This window comes from Prionailurus bengalensis, chromosome B3 (genome assembly GCF_016509475.1).
Source record: "Prionailurus bengalensis isolate Pbe53 chromosome B3, Fcat_Pben_1.1_paternal_pri, whole genome shotgun sequence".
Classification (NCBI taxonomy): Eukaryota; Metazoa; Chordata; class Mammalia; order Carnivora; family Felidae; genus Prionailurus; species Prionailurus bengalensis.
Window position 1 is genome coordinate 15,213,578 of NC_057355.1, and position 18,245 is coordinate 15,231,822.

The 18,245-nt window shown below is 44.4% G+C and overlaps 2 long non-coding RNA genes across 2 annotated transcripts in view; both read left to right on the forward strand.

Annotated features, from left to right (window-relative positions):
- The window catches only part of LOC122468285, a 63,698-nt gene that overhangs the window by 23,321 nt on the left and 22,132 nt on the right, over positions 1-18,245 (forward strand). The gene's annotated exons all lie outside the window — the stretch shown is intronic.
- Positions 15,186-17,585, forward strand: LOC122468286. Its single transcript, XR_006293199.1, has 2 exons — positions 15,186-15,916; positions 16,087-17,585. It is a non-coding gene; the product is annotated as an uncharacterized LOC122468286 (long non-coding RNA).

Consider the following 18,245-nt stretch of genomic DNA (forward strand, 5'->3'; position numbering starts at 1 on the left):
GGAGTCTCTGACCCCGGATGTGCCATTACCTGACTTTCGTGCTTTTGATGAGAACCCCAAGCTACCAACTTTTTTTTTTTTTTTTTTTTTGCAAGACCATTGTAAGTGCAATTCATGGGTACTCCTCGTGAATGCAAGGTAAGTTTAATTGATTTGTGGCTTTCCACATTGCCGACGATGAAATGGTGCTTTGGCTGTTGAAAGGTGAGGGGAACTCGATTTCACCGCAGAGATGAGATGCCGCATCCTCTCCACTGACAGATGGAAAGTCCGCTTCAGAATTCATTATTTGCCGTGAAGGACAATGGTGAAAATCTGAATCTGCTAAACAGTTCAACAGGTCAAAATACAGACCGTTAAAAGTTAAATGAATTGGAACGTTGAAAATCATTGGCAAATACACGTAGGTGGCAGTTTCTAGCGTCCCTGATGATCTTTCTCTGACAGCCTTTTCTGTGTCACTGGGAGTGTGCCCCACTCTCTTTGAGCTAGCTGGGACGGCGCCCAACTAGAACTTTGGGTCCATGCAGTATCTTGACACATAAATGGAAATAACACCCCTCCGTTAAATTCCCCCCAGACATCTTGGTGGGGGGAATTGATGCGATTATGGTTTCCTGTGGAGAGGGTAAGAAAGAGGAGAAGGCCTACCCCTACTCCCTATGTCTAATGAGTCTCCATTCCCGTCCCAAGCACATGGTCATAAATAGTATATTAATAGAAAATTAAGTTATAAAATAGCACTTGTCAATTATAATCCGTCAAAGCACGGGCGTGTGCGTAAAGACGACTTTAATAGTTTTCTTTCCAGTCAGCTCCGCTCCATGGTTTTAAAATTATATCCAGGGATTCTCTGATGTTTCCCTCTTTGAGAGCTGGAGCCTGATTTTGAGACGCGGCGTAGAACTACTTTGGAGACTAAATGAAAAGTAATCAAAAGCCAATTGTGGCTTTTGGTTTGGATGCATGTTCTCTCTTTTTCTTTCTTTGGATCTCTGGCTCTGGGAAGCCTTCCAGAAGGGTCCACATGGCAAGGAACTGGTGTAACAGTTGGTAATAGCCAGCCAGGAACACCTAGGTGAGTGAATTTGGATCCAGATTCTTCAGCCTCCATAAGCCTTAAGAGGACCTCACCTCCAGCCAATAACTTGACCGCAATCGCACAAGAGACTGAGCCAAAAGCACCCCCCCCCACCCCACTCCAGGCTCTTTTCCAATTCCTCACCTACAGAAACTGTGAGACCATCAGTGTTTGTTGTTTTTACTTATCAAGTTTTGGGTTAATTTGTTACATAGCGATGGGTAACGAGAACATCCCTAAGAAGTAAGTCGCACAGTTTCTGGGATTGACTAGAAAGCTCATAAGTATTTGTGGAGACTATGAATTAAAATGAATACATGAACAGCTTAACGTACATCCTTTCACATCTTTTCGTATAGCCTCTTCTAAAATAGCTTCACAGAAGAGTGTTTCTGAAGGAGGATCTCTTTAATTATTAAAAGTTCAGTCCTTGTGCAAATATTTATCGCTGCCCACTAGTGGGACCACTCCTTAACTATGAAATACTCGTGAGCCCATTTGAACATCTGCCAGCATTTTGTTAAACGAATACTTGTTGAAGCCCTCTCTTTACGTCTCACTGCTTACAGAAGTTAAAACCCAGATTTTGGGTTTGGTAGGTAGACGCGACCAACCCAGATGAGTAAGGGTGTCACCACAGTGATATACTCAAGGTATTCATGGCTGAGAATGAGTCCAATCACCAAACTGAAGGATGTGAATAATGCAAGGCATTTAACAGTTAATGGGAGAATCTTGGAGGGGGTAGGGCTCACCCATGCCTTCTGTGGTGCCATATGTGATCAGAGCTGGCCTTTGGGTCAGATGACCCGGCTCAGAATCCCACCTCTTTATTTACAAACCGTGAGAACTTAAAGAATTCATTTAATCCCCTGGAGCCTCATTTTCTTCATCTATAAGTCAAGCAAACAAAGAGTGTGATAGAGGGTTTTTAATTTTTATTTTATTTTATTTTTATTTTTTTTATTATGAAATTTAGTGTCAAATTGGTTTCCATACAACACCCAGTGCTGTATGGGTAGAAGGTTTTTCAAAAGACAAGGTATGGAAAGGTTTAGCTTACCTACCACCTGGTGTGCAGGAGGTCTCTCGAAACTTGCCCCTTTCCGTGATGAGTTGTTCTGTTTCCTACATTGTTAGACAGCTCGGCTGCCCTTCTTACCCACCAGCCGTATGGTGGGATTGCCTGAAAAGCTGGAGACAAGAAGTATGATTAAAGCATGGTTTGACCCCTCTGCTACCGTAGGAGGAGCCTGACGAGGTAGGATAAAGATAGTAGGGACACATTTTACAGCCTATAGGACGGGACTCTGGAGAAGGTGCTGAACATTCCTGCTCCTGTTCTATCAGTTCCAACTGTTCTATCAGTTCCAAATGGCCTTCTGGCCGGTGTCGGTTCTGCCCTTTGGTCTCTCAATGCATTTGGAGACTCCTCTTCCACCACTCAAGGTGACCTTGAAGCCGTAATTCTGAGGTTTGAGCTAGAGGCGCCATTGCAGAAATGGCTCGAGCGGACTTCAAGGCTATTTAGTGAGGGACTCAAGTCACTAAGTGGTTCTCTTGTCCGTCACTTGGTTACTTCACCTTGACTCGACCATGCTTGAAATTGTATGAGACTCCCTGCATATCCTTATCTCCTTTTTTTTTTTATATCATGTTAACCTTGCTCGCTTTGCCAATGTCTTCTAGTCCCATCCAGTCCTGTAATCTCCATTGTTTCCCCCTTCCTCTTTCCCATCTACCTCTCTACCATGGAGAATGAAGTAGGGGAGAAGAAAACCAGGAGTAGGGCTGGATCCATTTTACTTCCTTCCTTTCCTGCCTTTTCCTCACTCGTGTTATGTGCTTCTGTTTAAAGGCACTTTGAGGGGTGCCTGGGTGGCACAGTCGGTTAAGCGTCCGACTTCAGCCAGGTCACGATCTCGCGGTCCGTGAGTTCGAGCCCCGTGTCGGGCTCTGGGCTGATGGCTCGGAGCCTGGAGCCTGTTTCCGATTCTGTGTCTCCCTCTCTCTCTGCCCCTCCCCCGTTCATGCTCTGTCTCTCTCTGTCCCAAAAAAGTAAATAAAAATGTTGAAAAAAAAAAAATTAAAGGCACTTTGAAATTGGCCAAGCAAATGGGTTTTGTTTTTTTTTGGATGGATCCCGTGATATTTTATATTTTAGGTGGAAGTCTAGGGCTTACATGAGCGTTCGATAAAAAGCGTGAAAGTCTTCGGATAACACAGACAAATATCCTTCTCATTTGTCTTGCTTCCTTCCACCAAGTATATCATTATTCCTATTCTCAACCTTTCGGTGTTTTCCTTGAAGGGGTCTTCTGACCTTTTGGCAAAACAGGAATACATAAAATTTACCATAGTAAATTTGGACAAACTTCTTGGTTCTGAAAGTAGAGGTATGTGAGCACAGCCAGGAATATGATGCTATTTACTAGATTTCTTAAAATGTCCTTGTTTTGCAAGTTGCTTGGGCCACACCTGCAAATAAATATGACCGATACATTAAATGTGATATCTAATTCTGGTAACTCTACATGTCTATTCCCTACACGTTTACATTAACATATGTATCTTTCAAGTCTGACGTCTATTTTTCTGACATTTAGTAAGATAAAACACCCCTTTAAAGTTTTTTTTTTTTTGAAGTTCTGGTGGGACAAATGGGAAGACGTAGTCAAGGAAATCTCAGAGAATGCCCCCTCCTGAGGGCAGAGAAACCCCATGGCCTCTCCTTACCCCCATCTCTCGCTCCAACTTAGAAGGGAAAATATCCTAGCAGATCTGTGGGGTTCGTAGATTCTTTTTGCTCTAAACCCCATTATTTCAACGTAGGAAACATATATGCCTAGCAACTTTAGCAAGTAAAAGAAAATGATTTTATTATTCAGGATAAGCTAGATTATGCTGCTGTAACAAAGGCTTGTTGCCTAACAAAACAGAGGGTTATTTCTTGCTCATACTTCATGCCGGTTGCAAGTTGGCAAGGGGACTCTGTTCCAAATACCCACCCGAGGGGCCGATGACAGAGGCTCTGCCATCGACAAATAGGCCATTTTGAATTAGTGGCATCCTCTGTGGCCACAGCAAAGGAAGAGAGTTCGGGAATGTCTCATGCCCAGAAGTGACCTGTCGCTCTTTTGCTCATGGGCGGTTGGCAAGAACTCGACACCTGTCCAAACATAACTATAAATAGTCTACGTGCCTGAAAGGGAGAGGAAAGCCATATCCCAGAGCGCAGCAGTGATGCCCATCCCATTATACAATTCAATCCTTTTAAGACAATTGAGCCCCGGAGGTAGTTGTGTCCTAGGTCACAAAATAAGCCAGCGGTAGAGCCAGTAACTAAAACCTAGCTCTTTCGATGCCTGGTATTACTTCTGTTATTATTTATATAGTGGTTAACTCTTTTTTGTGTATGGAAATTGATGACACGACAAGGTTGCAGAGCTCTAGAATATGTCCGAGAAAGCATCGAGCGTGGCTGAAAAATGAAGACTTTCTTGTGTTTTTTAGCTGCTTCTTCTAGAAGCAGAAGAATCTTCTTCTTCTTCTTCTAATTCTTCTTCTTCTTCTTCTAATTCTTCTTCTTCTTCTTCTTCTTCTTCTAATTCTTCTTCTTCTTCTTCTAATTCTTCTTCTTCTTCTTCTAATTCTTCTTCTACGCCATCTCCTCTGGTACCACAATGAAGGAAATCTTCTCTCTTGCTCAGGCAAATGCAGGTTTTTGACATCAGAAGTAGTCACGATACCTTGCATGGACCTTCAACTTCCCAAGTCATTTCCAAGTAACTTTTCTTGTTTGCTTCGCATACAATGTACCGGAGGTAGGCAGGTTGAATCGCTGACTTAGTTTTACAGATACCCGGGGCAATGACATGATATGCTCAAGCTCACACAGCCAATGAATGGGACTGGAACCCAAAGCTTTGAACTCCAAGACTAGTGCCAGAGCACAAGCTAGTTTTTTCCTTCCTCTTTCCCGGCATTCTCCATTTCCTGGCGTGAAGGAATGATTAGGCGGCTGGCTCCAAATTTCAACAGCTTTTCAGTGGCAGAATGATGATAATTTGACTCTTAACCAAAGTGTTTTTTATAGATTCTTATGTTGATACAAATACAATACCTGTTAACATCTGGAAGGTGTTACCTCCAGGCTAAACTTCCATCTCAAGCGCTTGGCTGTCTTCTGGAACACTGAATTCTCTTTTTGGGTTCCTTAGTGGGCACAGTGAGAATAATGATTCCACCAAACACATGGGATGAAAAGAGCACCTGTCACATTGAATGTGCTGTATGCGTATTTGCTGTGACGTTTAGTCAACGTGCTGGAAGGATCAAGAATGATGAAGGAAAGTGAAACGTTTACAGGAGTAAATCCCAGCTCCGCAGATTTTCTTTCAATGTCTTCTGTCGATTTCTGAGAAGCCATCAGAGTCCTGGCAGACAAAACATGTAATTCATAGAAACATTGCACAACTGATAAATCCCCTTGGGTGAGTTGAGGTTGCTTTCAGTTGCAAGTAATAGAACCTCGCTAGAAACTGGCTTAATCAGAAAGAGAATGTATTAGCACCTGATGGAAAAGAACAGGGGGACAGATGAGTGTGCCCATAAGGCCCCTGGGAAACTTGTTTTTATATTTTGGCTCCACTTTTCTTCACGTTGGCCTTATCCTCAAGTAGGTTCGCTTCAAGGGGCAGCCAAGATGGCTACCAGCACCTCAGCGATGCTGTCTTAGAAGTTTAGCCTCTTTCCCAATAGTTGTGCCAAACCTTGCGGGTTTGATACCCAGAGGTCTTGATTGGGTCCCTGGCCCAGACTTAAAAAAACAAACCAAAAAAAAAAAAAAGAACCCAATCACCGCCATTTTGATTGGTCAGGGTTAGGCCACCCGCCCACCATTGGAAACAACAGGTGGAGTCAGCCCCAATGAAATCTTAAGGACTGAGAGTAGAGAAAGGGGCTCGTGTCTTAAAGGGAAACGGAGGTGCTGTTACCTAAGACGGAATGGATGTTGAACAGAGCAAACCTACAGGCATCTATTCTCCCGCTCAGCGCTATGCGTGAGTACTCGTCAAGTGCGGGTGAGCAAATACACTGTTGTAGTCAAGGGCGTTATTTTATGCGAAAAGCGACAAGAGTTACAATGCTAAGGACAGGTGGAAAACTCTGATGGTTGAAACTGGATCTCAAGTTACCTTCTTCCCTTTAACACGACATCTCCCCAGCAAGGTAATAGCAGTGGGTAACGTCTTTTACATTTTCATTTCCTGTGGAAAAATACATCGAGGGGAGGATGTACAGGTTATAAAACAAAATTTTGAGGCCTTATGAGTGATCGGTCTTCTCCAAGTAAATACATGTGGAAATGCTGGTCTCTTCTTTAGATAAGATCATTTTTTAATCCCCAGGAAATCCCTGTTATTCAAATGGATTTGCCTTTGCTTAATCTGTGAGCAGTGCTGGTCCCAGCACAGCTGTGTTCAGAAGAGGAACCTTGTCTTTGATGTTCTATTTTTCTGTAGGTGCCAATTACTATGTCCCCAAGCCTGGAGTTCATGGTTATGGGACAGACGCTTCCTTCTTCAAGTCACATCCGTTTATCTGTGTGGGCAAAGTCCGTCATTTTCATCCATTTATCGTATCTGGTTTGGGTGGAACTCATTCCCAACTGTCACACATAAAATACTCCCTAAACACCAACTGAATTCGTACAAATCCATCAACAGACTACACTTGTAAATAAACCTTATCAGCTGATATTTGTATAGCACATTCCTGTTTCCTAAGTTCTTGCATGTAAGGCATTTCTTTCACCCAATCATCATGGGAGCTTTGGAAGGCAGGCAGGGTAGACATTATTATTCTCATACCACGAATGATGAAACCGGGAGTCAACCCAGATAATTAGTGCAAGTCTTCAGATTCCGGACCTCAAGTTTTCCCCATTACATCAGGTTATCTGAGATTGGGTGAGGGCAGGAGCGTAGGCTGGTATCTAAGAAGAAAACTCTAATCAGATGACCAATGGTTTGGAGACTGGCTTTACCCATTGGGAGTCGTGTGACCTTGGGCAAATTTCTTAATCGCTTAGCCTCAAAATACTCATCTGTATTGTTATAATTCTTCCACGCCTCATAGGATTCTTGTGATCATTAAATGGCATAATGCCCAGACAGTGCTTAGCAGAGGTTCCATAGTTGGCCCCGGCTTGAATATGCTAGCTGCTGTTGAATCTCGAAATGTAGTTTCAGCCTGCATTCACAAAGAGAGAATAAATAACTGAATTGTTCATCTGTAGTGTTCCATGTTTCTGCCTCTATTAACTGCAACTTTCAGGTCTGGGTGAAATGGGAGGGATGAATTGCGTGAATCAGTCCTTTACCTTGCTATTCTTGCCATCTTCTTCCTCCTCCTCTTCCTTCTCCTCCTTCCCCTCCTCCTCCTCTTTCTTCTTCTTCCTCTTCCCCTCTCCTCCTCCTCCTCCTCCTCCTCCTTTTTCTCCTCTTCTTCTTCTTCTCCTCTCTTTCTTCTTCTTCTTCTTCTTCTTCTTCTTCTTCTTCTTCTTCTTCTTCTTCTTCTTCCTTCTTCTTTCTTCTTCTTCTTCTTCTTCTTCTTCTTCTTCTCCTCCTCCTCCTCCTCCTTCTCCTCCTCCTTCTTCTTCTTCTTGTCGAGAGAAGCAGTGAAAGTGGAGAAGGAACAAAGAAATCTGTAAGTGGCTGTGATCAATTAATTGTAAACACTACTGCACTCAGACCAGACTGTACTTGTCTTCTAATTGCTTGATTTATTTTTTCCCCATTCCAGTTGCCCACCACAAAGCCAAGTATACGCTGTGTATACTTAAAAGATTATAAGGTTAATACCCTTTGCATATTTTAGCAGATAAATGTGAACTCAGCAGTGAGACTGAACAATTAAGTTTAGACTTATGTGAAAACAACAGCCATCTGAGGCTTTCTTCTTAGACTAACTAAGCCCCAGAGAAAGAATTCCTTAACTTTGTTTCAAACTTTTCCAATGCAGACTGCATTGTAGATTTCCCAGTGTCTTTTTTTTTTTTAATTAAGATTTTGTTCTTTCTAAGTAATCTCTATACCCAACGTGGGGCTCAAACTCATGACTCCAAGATCAAGAGTCCATGTTCCTCTGACTGAGCTAGCCAGGCGCCATATTAGTTTTTTAAAAGATAAATCATTTAGTTCCACACAACCCTGATAGTGGCTCTTCTGTCATATAATGGTGAAAACAGCCATTTCATTTGAGCAGCCCTTCCTCAGCACGTGGTTTGGCAGAGTAAAGGCAAATGGAAATAGCATGATTTTATGAAGGGGCAGGCTTCCCTTTTTTTTTTTTAATTTTTTTAAATGTTTTTATTTATTTTTGAGACAGAGAGAGACAGAGCATGAGCAGGGGAGGGGCAGAGAGAGGGAGAGACACTAAATCTGAAGTGGGCTCCAGGCTCCGAGCCATCAGCACAGAGCCCGACGCGGGGCTCGAACTCACAGAGTGTGAGATCATGACCTGAGCTGAAGTCGGACGCTCAACCGACTGAGCCACCCAGGCGCCCCAAGGACAGGCTTCCTCTTGATCTTGGTTGCTTCTTTGAGCCAGCCGTTCAGGACTTTGAACAGCGTGTCAGAAGCAGAGCTCAGTGGTGGGGAGCAACAGTGAGCGCACAAGACCAAATCCTTGCCACGCGGAGCTTGCAGTCTGATGGTGGGAACGGAAAGTAAACAAATAATGAAAGATGGCAATGGAAGCAGAGGGAGCTGTGAGCGAGGGTATAAGGAACACCCCACTCAGATTTAGGGGCTTCTTCTCCGAATTGATGACATCTGAGCAGAGGGCTGGTGGGTGAGTGCGAGTGAGCCAAACGGGGGTTTGGTTGGGGGAGACCAGAGGCAAGTAAGGGAAGGGAGGACACCTAGCTGGGTTGCGAAGTGTAGGACTTATGGAGAAATCTGGCAGGAGAGGGGCAGAGGAAAGAGCAGGACGGAAGGGGGAGGGAGTGTAACAATGGGAGCTTCTCCCACTCTGGCCCCCAAATCCACGAGACAGGAAATGACCTCCACTTGTCCCTCTCTGTCTCCCAGGGGAAAGACGACTTCCCTTAAAACCCAGGCTTTCTGGGGATCGAAGGAAAATAACCACCTCTGAGCACTTCTTATGCACCAGGCACGGTTTGGGTGATTTCGTATTGGTTTAAACTTACGAGCAATCCTATGGCGTAGGCAATATTGTTCTACGCGTTTTACAGAAGAGGATGTCCACGCAAGGGGAGTGAAAAGATTTTCCCAAGGTCATCCAGCTGATGAGAGGCAGAGCCACAGCTGGATGCCAGGCTGTCTGGTTCCAGAGATTGTCCCCTCCACAAATGCGTGCTTGTAGCAATGAGGTGTCCCATGAGCTGATTCAGGAATGCCTTGTAGAGTTTTTCCAACGCAGTGTCCTGGCAGTGAGAGAAAACTTTGCTGACGTTAACACGGAGATAGATACTTTCATCTTTTTTTTTAGTCTTCAGGTCAGGACGTTTTCATAGAACATGCTTATGAAAACAAGGATGTCTGTAAGTTCAGATTAGAACTACGATTTCAAATTGCGGAGAACTTCCAGACACCTTTGCTTTTTATGTTTGCTTTTCCTTTAACATAGGTGATAAAACTAGACAGATCAATGTCCCTTAAAGTCGGTAACGCTTCCTGGTTCTCGGGAGGTGACAATGATGGCTTTTCAGCCCTGCTGCACTTTTGTGAAATTCAGCGACTCGGTTTTACTATGACCTGTTCAAGACTCTGTTTTGTAATTTTGGAAAGCAAAGTTTCCCTTTTTCGTAGACTGTGCCCAAACACAAATGCAGGCTCCAGTGACACCTGAAATGCCTTTTTAGTGTCTCTTTCTGAAGCTCATGAATTAGAATGGCAAAGGTACAATATTCCTTTTTTTTTTTTTTAAGATTTTATTTTTACGTAATCTCTACCCCAACGTGGGGCTCGAACCCACAACCCCTGAGATCAAGAGTCTCACGCTCTACCGACTCAGCCAGCTAGGCGCCCCTGCTTTTTTTTTTTTAAACATAAAGTGTTATGTTAGTTTCAGGTGTACAATATAGGGATTCAAGAACTGTATACATCTCCCAGAGCTGATCGCAAATGCCCTCCTTAATCCCCCTCACCTATTTCGCCCATCTCCCCACCCAACCTCCCCTCTGGTAACCATCAGTTTGTTCTCTGTAGTTCAGAGTCTGTTTCTTGGTTTGCCTCTTTCTTCTTCGTTCGTTTGTTTTGTTTCTTGAATTCCACACGTGAATGAAATCGTATGGTGTTTGTCTTTCTCTGCAATGTTGCTTTCGATACATCCGTGGCAGTGCAAAGGGAAGTCCTAGAGACAACATGTTTCCAAGAAAAATAAGGTAAAGAGCTGAGATCGATTTAAACGGAAAAAGATGCTGAATTTAACCTGTGATGACTTTATCAAAGATGTTTATTACCGACCTTCATCATGACAGCCCCCAAATTAGCATTGTCTTGCCAGTATTTCCCCTGCATTCGCAGCTTTCGACTGAACTCCACTTTCCACTGGGAAAAAGCAAAGTCATAAATGTTAAGCGTGATCAGGTTTGGTAGTCGTACTCCAAGAATACTTGTCAGAGAATCAGATCAAAAAACGAAAACGTTGGGGCACCTGGGTGGCGCAGTCGGCTGGGCGTCCGACTTCAGCCAGGTCACGATCTCGCGGTCCGGGAGTTCGAGCCCCGCGTCGGGCTCTGGGCTGATGGCTCAGAGCCTGGATCATGTTTCCGATTCTGTGTCTCCCTCTCTCTCTGCCCCTCCCCCGTTCATGCTCTGTCTCTCTCTGTCCCAAAAATAAATAAACGTTGAAAAAAAAAAAAAAACGAAAACGTTGTGTGATATTTATACGGCCAGAAAAAAAAAAGTTTTGGCAAAAAAAAAAAAAAAAACATTATAGGAACACCTATAATTAGTTCCTGGAATTGATCTGGGCATTGTTTAATGTTTTGTCCCTGTCAAAAAACATTTGTCATATTGGATCAGATCATTTGATCTTTATATCCTATTTCCGATTTCCTTCCAGGACGTGTGAGCACGGGCAAAGACTTTTTAATTATCCTGATCAAGTGTGGGGGACATCTTTTCGCTGACCCCACTTGTAATCAACTGTGATCTCCTAGAAGCAGGCGAATTGATTGCTTCTATCCTTCCCAACTCGCCAGCAGAGTGGGTCATGCATTATCCTGCCCCTTTGAAAAATCCAGCTCAGTGATTGATTTTATGACTGCCCGTGGCAGCGAATTCCTCCGCGTGAATTCTACCAGGTGAAGAAGTATTTCCTATAACTTGCTTTAAATTTCCTTAGCATTCACTGCGCAGCGCAGTGCGGTCTCTTTGGGGACAATGTAGTAAGGATCCATCGGTTTTCCTGGCCAGTACATATCTTTAATGCCTAACATGCCCGAGTAAATCTCTCTTATTTTCCAGCCCAGCTTTAGTAATGCCAACTTTTGAAATCTCCCGTCACGAGTGAGTCTACAGTGCACTCAATTTCTTGCCCTGCCTTGGAGTTTGGCCATCTTTCTGTCACATCATTCCTTCAGGTGAGGAAGTGAGAGGTGAAGACAGGACACAAAGGAACATGTAGTATTCTCTTCTGTGATGCTTTTGTACTATGTTCTTTCCTTCCTTCCTCCCTCCCTCTCTCCCCTCCCTCTCTCCCTCCCTCCCTCTCTTCCTCCCTTCCTTCCTTCCTTTCTTCCTCTGTGCCTCCCTCCCTCTCTTCCTTCCTCCCTTCCTTCCTTCCTTTCTTCCTCTGTGCCTCCCTCCCTCTCTTCCTCCCTTCCTCTCTCCCTTTCTCTTCTTTCTTTCTTCCTTTCTTTCTTTCTTCTTTCTTTCTTCCCTCTGTCTTCTTGATTTCTCTGCACACACACCAAAGAAAGAGAAATTCATTGAAAGCAAGGGAACATTTCTTGGAAGGATTTTTGTCTAATTCATACACTGTGTAGTGTCTGGTCCCTATACAGCCCTGTATAGCTTGGGACTTTGTATCCTACGGGAAATGTCCTAAAGGGGCTTGGACACGACTTTGTTCCAATTTTGACACCCCCTGGGGGCAAGCAACTCTTCTTTTTCCTAAGTAGGGTAGACATCATTTGAGTAACTAAATGGACACCTCAAGCCTTAGTTACTAATGAAATAAAAATTCAACTAAAATGTCTAGCTCTCCAAAGACCCCGTTTTCTCTAGATTTTTGCCAGGGTGTGCCTCGTTCCCACCTGCATCCCCCAAATAATATGATTCCTGGTGGCTTCTTTTTATTAGTTTTTGCAAAACTAATGTCATTGTCAAGATGGAATTTGTTGACGTCTTAAAACTTCTGTAAGATTTTCAAAACTTAAATGGAAAAATTGTATTTTAGTAAGACATATCTTGCCATTTATTTATTGAGATGTTGTGTGAGAGAGAATGATATTTCGCGCTTGTTGGGTAAATTGGCTTTGAAATACATTTGCACTGTGGGGGCCCAGAATGACCAAAACGAAGGACTAAATTGGGGGTACACACTGAAAGAGGGAGGCTTTTAACTTTATTTTAATGTTCATGTTTCTGTAAAGAGGAGAAAATTGAGGAGGGAGGAACAAAGAGAAAGAGAGGCCAATGAGTGTGTGTGTGTGTGTGTGTGTGTGTGGTGTGTGGGGGGGTAACGACAAATTAGAAATGCCTCCACAGTGACACCTTTGTATGCCTTTCTTCTCTTGTTCCTCTTCCCTCCCTTTCTCCTTCCCTTCTCCCTCTGTCTCTTTCTGTCTTTTCTCTTTGACTCCCATCAAAGATTACTAAGCACCTATTCTGTGCATGCGCTGAGGCACAATGGTAAGAAGGCAATAGTCCCTGAGCTCACAGAGCAGGAAACAAACCCCCGAAAAAACAATTGCATAAAGTTCATTAGTCATCTTTTGGGAACCAGAGCCCCGTGGATGAAGAGGCCAGGTCCTGGTTGGGGGTGGTGGGGGGGGGGGGGGATGAAGGTTTCTGGTGGGAAACCATGTGAAAACTGATGTGGGAGGGATGGGGAGAAGTTGGCCGAAGGAGGAAGAAGGAGTTAGGGGGAGAAAAAGTCATCCACAAAGCACACAGATCTTGTGGCCGAAGAACCCAACGGAGCTGGATGGGTGGGTGACCAGGGGTCTAGGGGAGGGTTTGCTCCTGAGGCCATCAGAGCTCGGAGTGCCGGCAACTCTTTTGAAAAGAGTAACGACAGGGTTTGGAAAGCTATTCGGGGGACCAGAGGGTGTACTTTTCCCAAAAGCGAAGAAAGATTAGGTAGAGTTGCAATTATTACAATGAAGTTCTTTGAAGTGGCTTCAGAACTTCAAGGAAGAGAACATTAGACCTTCAAGAACATACCAAACATCGGCCTCCCTGTCTCCCGCTCTCTGGATGGGGACCTGATTATAGGGTAGGGGCAGCCCAGGGAGACGGGCTGGGAGCAGCAAAGGTTACTTGTCTGTAAACCAGCGAAGAAGCGCACCTTGTAGAGAGAGATCTCTCTACAAGTGCTCCTCAGTATCAGAGACACATAACTTAGAAGACGCCTTTTCAGGTACTTCATACTTTAATATTAGCTTTCAAAATATTCTTTCTCTCTTTCTTTTCTTCCTTCCTTTCTTTTTCTTTGCCTTTCTGCTTTCCTTCCTTCCTTCCTTCCTGTAGCCAAAGCCATAAAGGTTACAAAAATCAAGCAACTTTTTAACTTTCTCACCCAGGGAGAGGGTTACTTGGTTGACAATGAAAGAAAATTAAAGGTCAAGGTCATGTTCCCCTTGCTCCTCTTTTTATTGGTGCAGAAAGATAAATGCAGGGCTCCGAATGTGCCCGGAGATAAAAGCTCTAGCCCCCTGCGTGTATCCATCCGTGTCCCCATGACTGACAGGATGCCGAGAGGTAGTCAGCCTTAAGTGGGAAAGAAAATTTGCTCGAAAAGGCCTCCCCCGAGCCCAGTAGAGCTTTGCTGCTGGAGTTCTGACGCATGGGACATCAAGAATGCAGTGGGGGCTGCGGGGAGGGCGCTTGAGTGGTTCAGTCCATTAAGCATCTGACTTGGGCTCAGGTCATGATCTCACGGTTCGTGGGCTCGAGCCCCGCACTGGGTTCTGTGCTAACAGCTCAGAGCCTGGAGCCTCCTTCGGATTCTGTGTCTCCTTCACTTTCAGCCCCTCTCCCGCTCATGCTCTCGCTCTCTCTCAAAAATGAATAAACATTTAAAAAATCAAAATAAAAAAAGAATGTAGTGTGGGACCACATCCTTCTTCCAAATAATTCTTGATGGATTAGCTCAACTGCTCAGTTTGATAGAGTATCTGCTCACCTACTCTTCTTCTTCTTTTAATGTTTTTATTTATTTATTTATTTATTTATTTATTTTTAAATTTTTTTTTCAACGTTTATTTATTTTTGGGACAGAGAGAGACAGAGCATGAACGGGGGAGGGGCAGAGAGAGAGGGAGACACAGAATCGGAAACAGGCTCCAGGCTCTGAGCCATTAGCCCAGAGCCTGACGCGGGGCTCGAACTCCCGGACCGCGAGATCGTGATCTGGCTGAAGTCGGACGCTTAACCGACTGCGCCACCCAGGCGCCCCTTTATTTATTTTTGAAAGAGAGATAGAAACAGAGTGTGAGCGGAGGAGGGGCAGAGAGAGAGAGGGAGACACAGAAACAGAAGCAGGCTCCAGGCTCTGAGCTGTCAGCATGGAGTCCGACGCGGGGCTCGAACTCACAGACCTCAAGATTATGACCTGAGCCGATGTGGGAGCTCAATCGACTGAGCCACCCAGGTGCCCCTGCAGGGTGTATTTTCAAAGGATTTTAATTAGAAATTATTTTATTCAAATATATATATATATATTTGTATATATATGTATATATATATTGTATATACATATGTATTACGTATACATATATACATACATATATATAGTATATACATATATATTGTATATACATATATACATACATGTATACATACATATATATGTATGTGTGTATATATATGTATGTATCTCCATGTATATATATTTTTTGTGGAGGACAGGGATCAAGGTGAGTGTCTGTTAATTCAGATTCAGAGGCCAATCTTTTATTTTGAGGGACTGTCTGCAACGTGGCACGGCATCATTTACCGGACAGCCGCGTCTGTGGAATCCCCCGGTGTCCCCCGAGTGCTGGTGGGGCAGGGACCATGTGGGGTTCACCTGTATCCTGGTGACAACCCCTTACCAGGTCTTCTGCAGAAAAGCTTCTCACAGTGCATTTGTTGAACCGAATCGAAAGACCGACCTGGCTCAGGCATCCGAGGCCACTGAAACCCCCAGCCTCAGTGTCCATGCCTGAGCCCTGCTGGTACACCCCGTTCCTGCCTATTTCCTGTTCCAGACAGAAAACAAATATCCGTAGCTGGGTAGTCCCCTGGCAACAGTGATGCCATAGGAACTGAGACTCAGCACTCACTATGCACCAGAGACCGTGCTGGGCACGGTTGTTTTCTGAGATCCTTATAGCAGCTCGAGGAGGGGTATGTTCCTTACTGTTACTATTTCCATTTGGCAGCCAAAGAAGAGGGAGGCTTAGAGAACAAGGGCTAAGGGCTCGTGGCCCAGAGCTGGGAGGGGGTCGACCCAGCGCTCAGGTTGGTTTCTGTTGTCTGATTCTGGACCCCCGTTGCCCTTCATCGTGATCCCGACCCACCGGACTGGACCTTTAAGCACCGAATGTTCTAGAAAAGAAGAGGGATTTCCCAGTGCACCCAAAGCAAACTTAGAGTGAGAGATGTCTCCTGGGGACTGGTTCTGTCTTTCTTTCCTTTGTCCTTCCTCTCTTTTTCTCACGATGCCATTAAGCTGTGCTAGGAATGGTGAGCAGGGGTGGGAGAGAGGAAAGAGAAAGACGTTGCTCATTCTGACCCTCTGCCCTCTTCCTGTTCTTCCCACAGGACCAATGGGCTGAACGGTCTTAAAACCTGGCTGTGGCCAGCCCTTTGGACGACTCCAACAGACCCACGTGTCCTGCGGTTCAACTTTCCAAACCCACCCTGTTTGTGATTCCTTGGCAGGATTCTGGGCCCTGCCGTCAGATTTCAGCTTTACAGTTAATCAAAAATATTTTGATCCAAATTTGCCCTTGGTGTCGTGCTTTACTAACGCGATATGACTCGTATTAGCGAGTGCCTGCTTTTGAGCCATACGCCCTGAATAAGTTATCAGGTTTCACTGTTTACCCTTAGTTAAAAAAAAAAAAAAAATTCCACACACTCTGACCTCATGACACCTAAACCCTGCCCATGCAGTTGAAACAGGAAAACTAGTTATCTGATCTCGTGAAGGCAAATTAGCTGGTAGGTGCCCTCAGATGTTTCCATTTCCACCCGGGTGCGGGTATTGCGGGGAGCCATCGATTATTAATGAGGAATGCACAGGAGAGAAGTTCTTTTGGGCTTGTTTGTCGATTTCCAAAACAAACCCAGCACAAAGAGACACAGCTCCGGCGCTTGTATTTTTCACACATCATTATGGCATCATGTAAGAATTGCCCAAAGAAAGAAAGAAAGAAAAAAAAATCACCGCATGGATTGCTTAATGGCCCTCCCCGCTCCGCCTGCCTGTGGAGTTGTCTGAGAAAGGAAAAACATGAGCATTAGTCAGGCCCTCGGGGTGAGGAGGCTTCTTACCGTGAGCTAGTGCCAGGTTAGCCTGGGTGTCTGCAGAACAGGCTTTGGCAGGCCACCAGAGAGAGGGCATTTCATAATCCAGGACTCATCCCAGAGGATTCTGAGCCAGCGAAACACTAATGGGAATCCGGGGTGAGAGGAGAGTGAGGGAATTTATTCTGTGGATCAAAACCTTCAACACGGAAAGACGTTTCCTTTCTAGTTCTGATTTCTTTTTATTTTAGTGGAGGCACTTTTTTTTTTTTCCTTTCCTCACCAGATTATACGATGCATCGGACTGTTCTGTCTTTGGCTCCCTTGAATGCGTTGTTACACAGATTCATCAGGAAAGAATATACTGGCTATTTTGGGAAGGGGTTGGGGGGAAAGATGCTGGGTTTTGTAAGAAGCTATAAAAATAATGAACATTTATTGAGCGCTTACTTGTGCCAAGTAGTGTGCCCAACTGGGATATCTCACTACCTCTCAGATCCTTAGTGTCTGGGTATTATTACCAAGCCTAACTTCAGCTGAGGAAACAAAATAATGCCTGAGGTCCCAGAACAAGTAAGCAGCCAAGGCAAGAAGTAAACCCCTGTAGCTTGATCAAGTTCAAGTTCAAACTCTGTGTTCCTCCATAGGGCGGTGACAGCTCTTGCCTTGGTGTCTATCAGGTGCTGTTGGTGGGGTCTGGGTTTCCATCATTGCTAAGAACCTATTCTGCTAACCGATATGTACTTGAAAACTACCTGAAACGAAACAAAACAACACAAAAACCACACTGAGTTGGAAGATACTTTGACAGTTTCTTACAAAAGTAAACACAATCTTACCATCCGACCTAGTAATCACATTCCTTGGCGATTCTGAGTTCCGTCTGAGTTGAAGATTTCTGTCCATGCAGAAACCTGCCCATGAGTTCATAGCAACTGTTTTCATAATTGGCAAAACTTAGAACCAATCAGGATGCCCTTCAGTAGGTGAATGGATAGACAAAGTGTAATACAACCAGACACTGGAATAGTGTATATCAAGAAAAAGAAATGAGCTATCAGGGCACCTGGGTGGCTCAGTTGGTTAAACGTCAAACTCTTGGTTTCGGCTCAGGGCGTGATTTCATGGTTTGTGAGATCAAGCCCTGCATTGGGCTCTGTGCTGAAAGTGTGGAGGCTGCTTGGGATTCTCTCTCTCTCTCTCTCTCTCTCTCTCCGCCCCCCCTGCCTCTCTCTCTCAAAATAAATAAGTAAACATTAAAATAAAGAAGAAATGAACTCTTAAGCCATGCACAGATATGGAGCAAAAGTTTCCTTCAATATATGTGTATTGTTAAGCCAGCCTGAAAAGGCAACATACTGTCTGATTCCAGCTACTCGCATTCTGGAAAAAAGCAAAAGTATGGAGACAGTAAAAAAAAAAAATCAGCTGTTTCCAGAGATTTTTTAGGG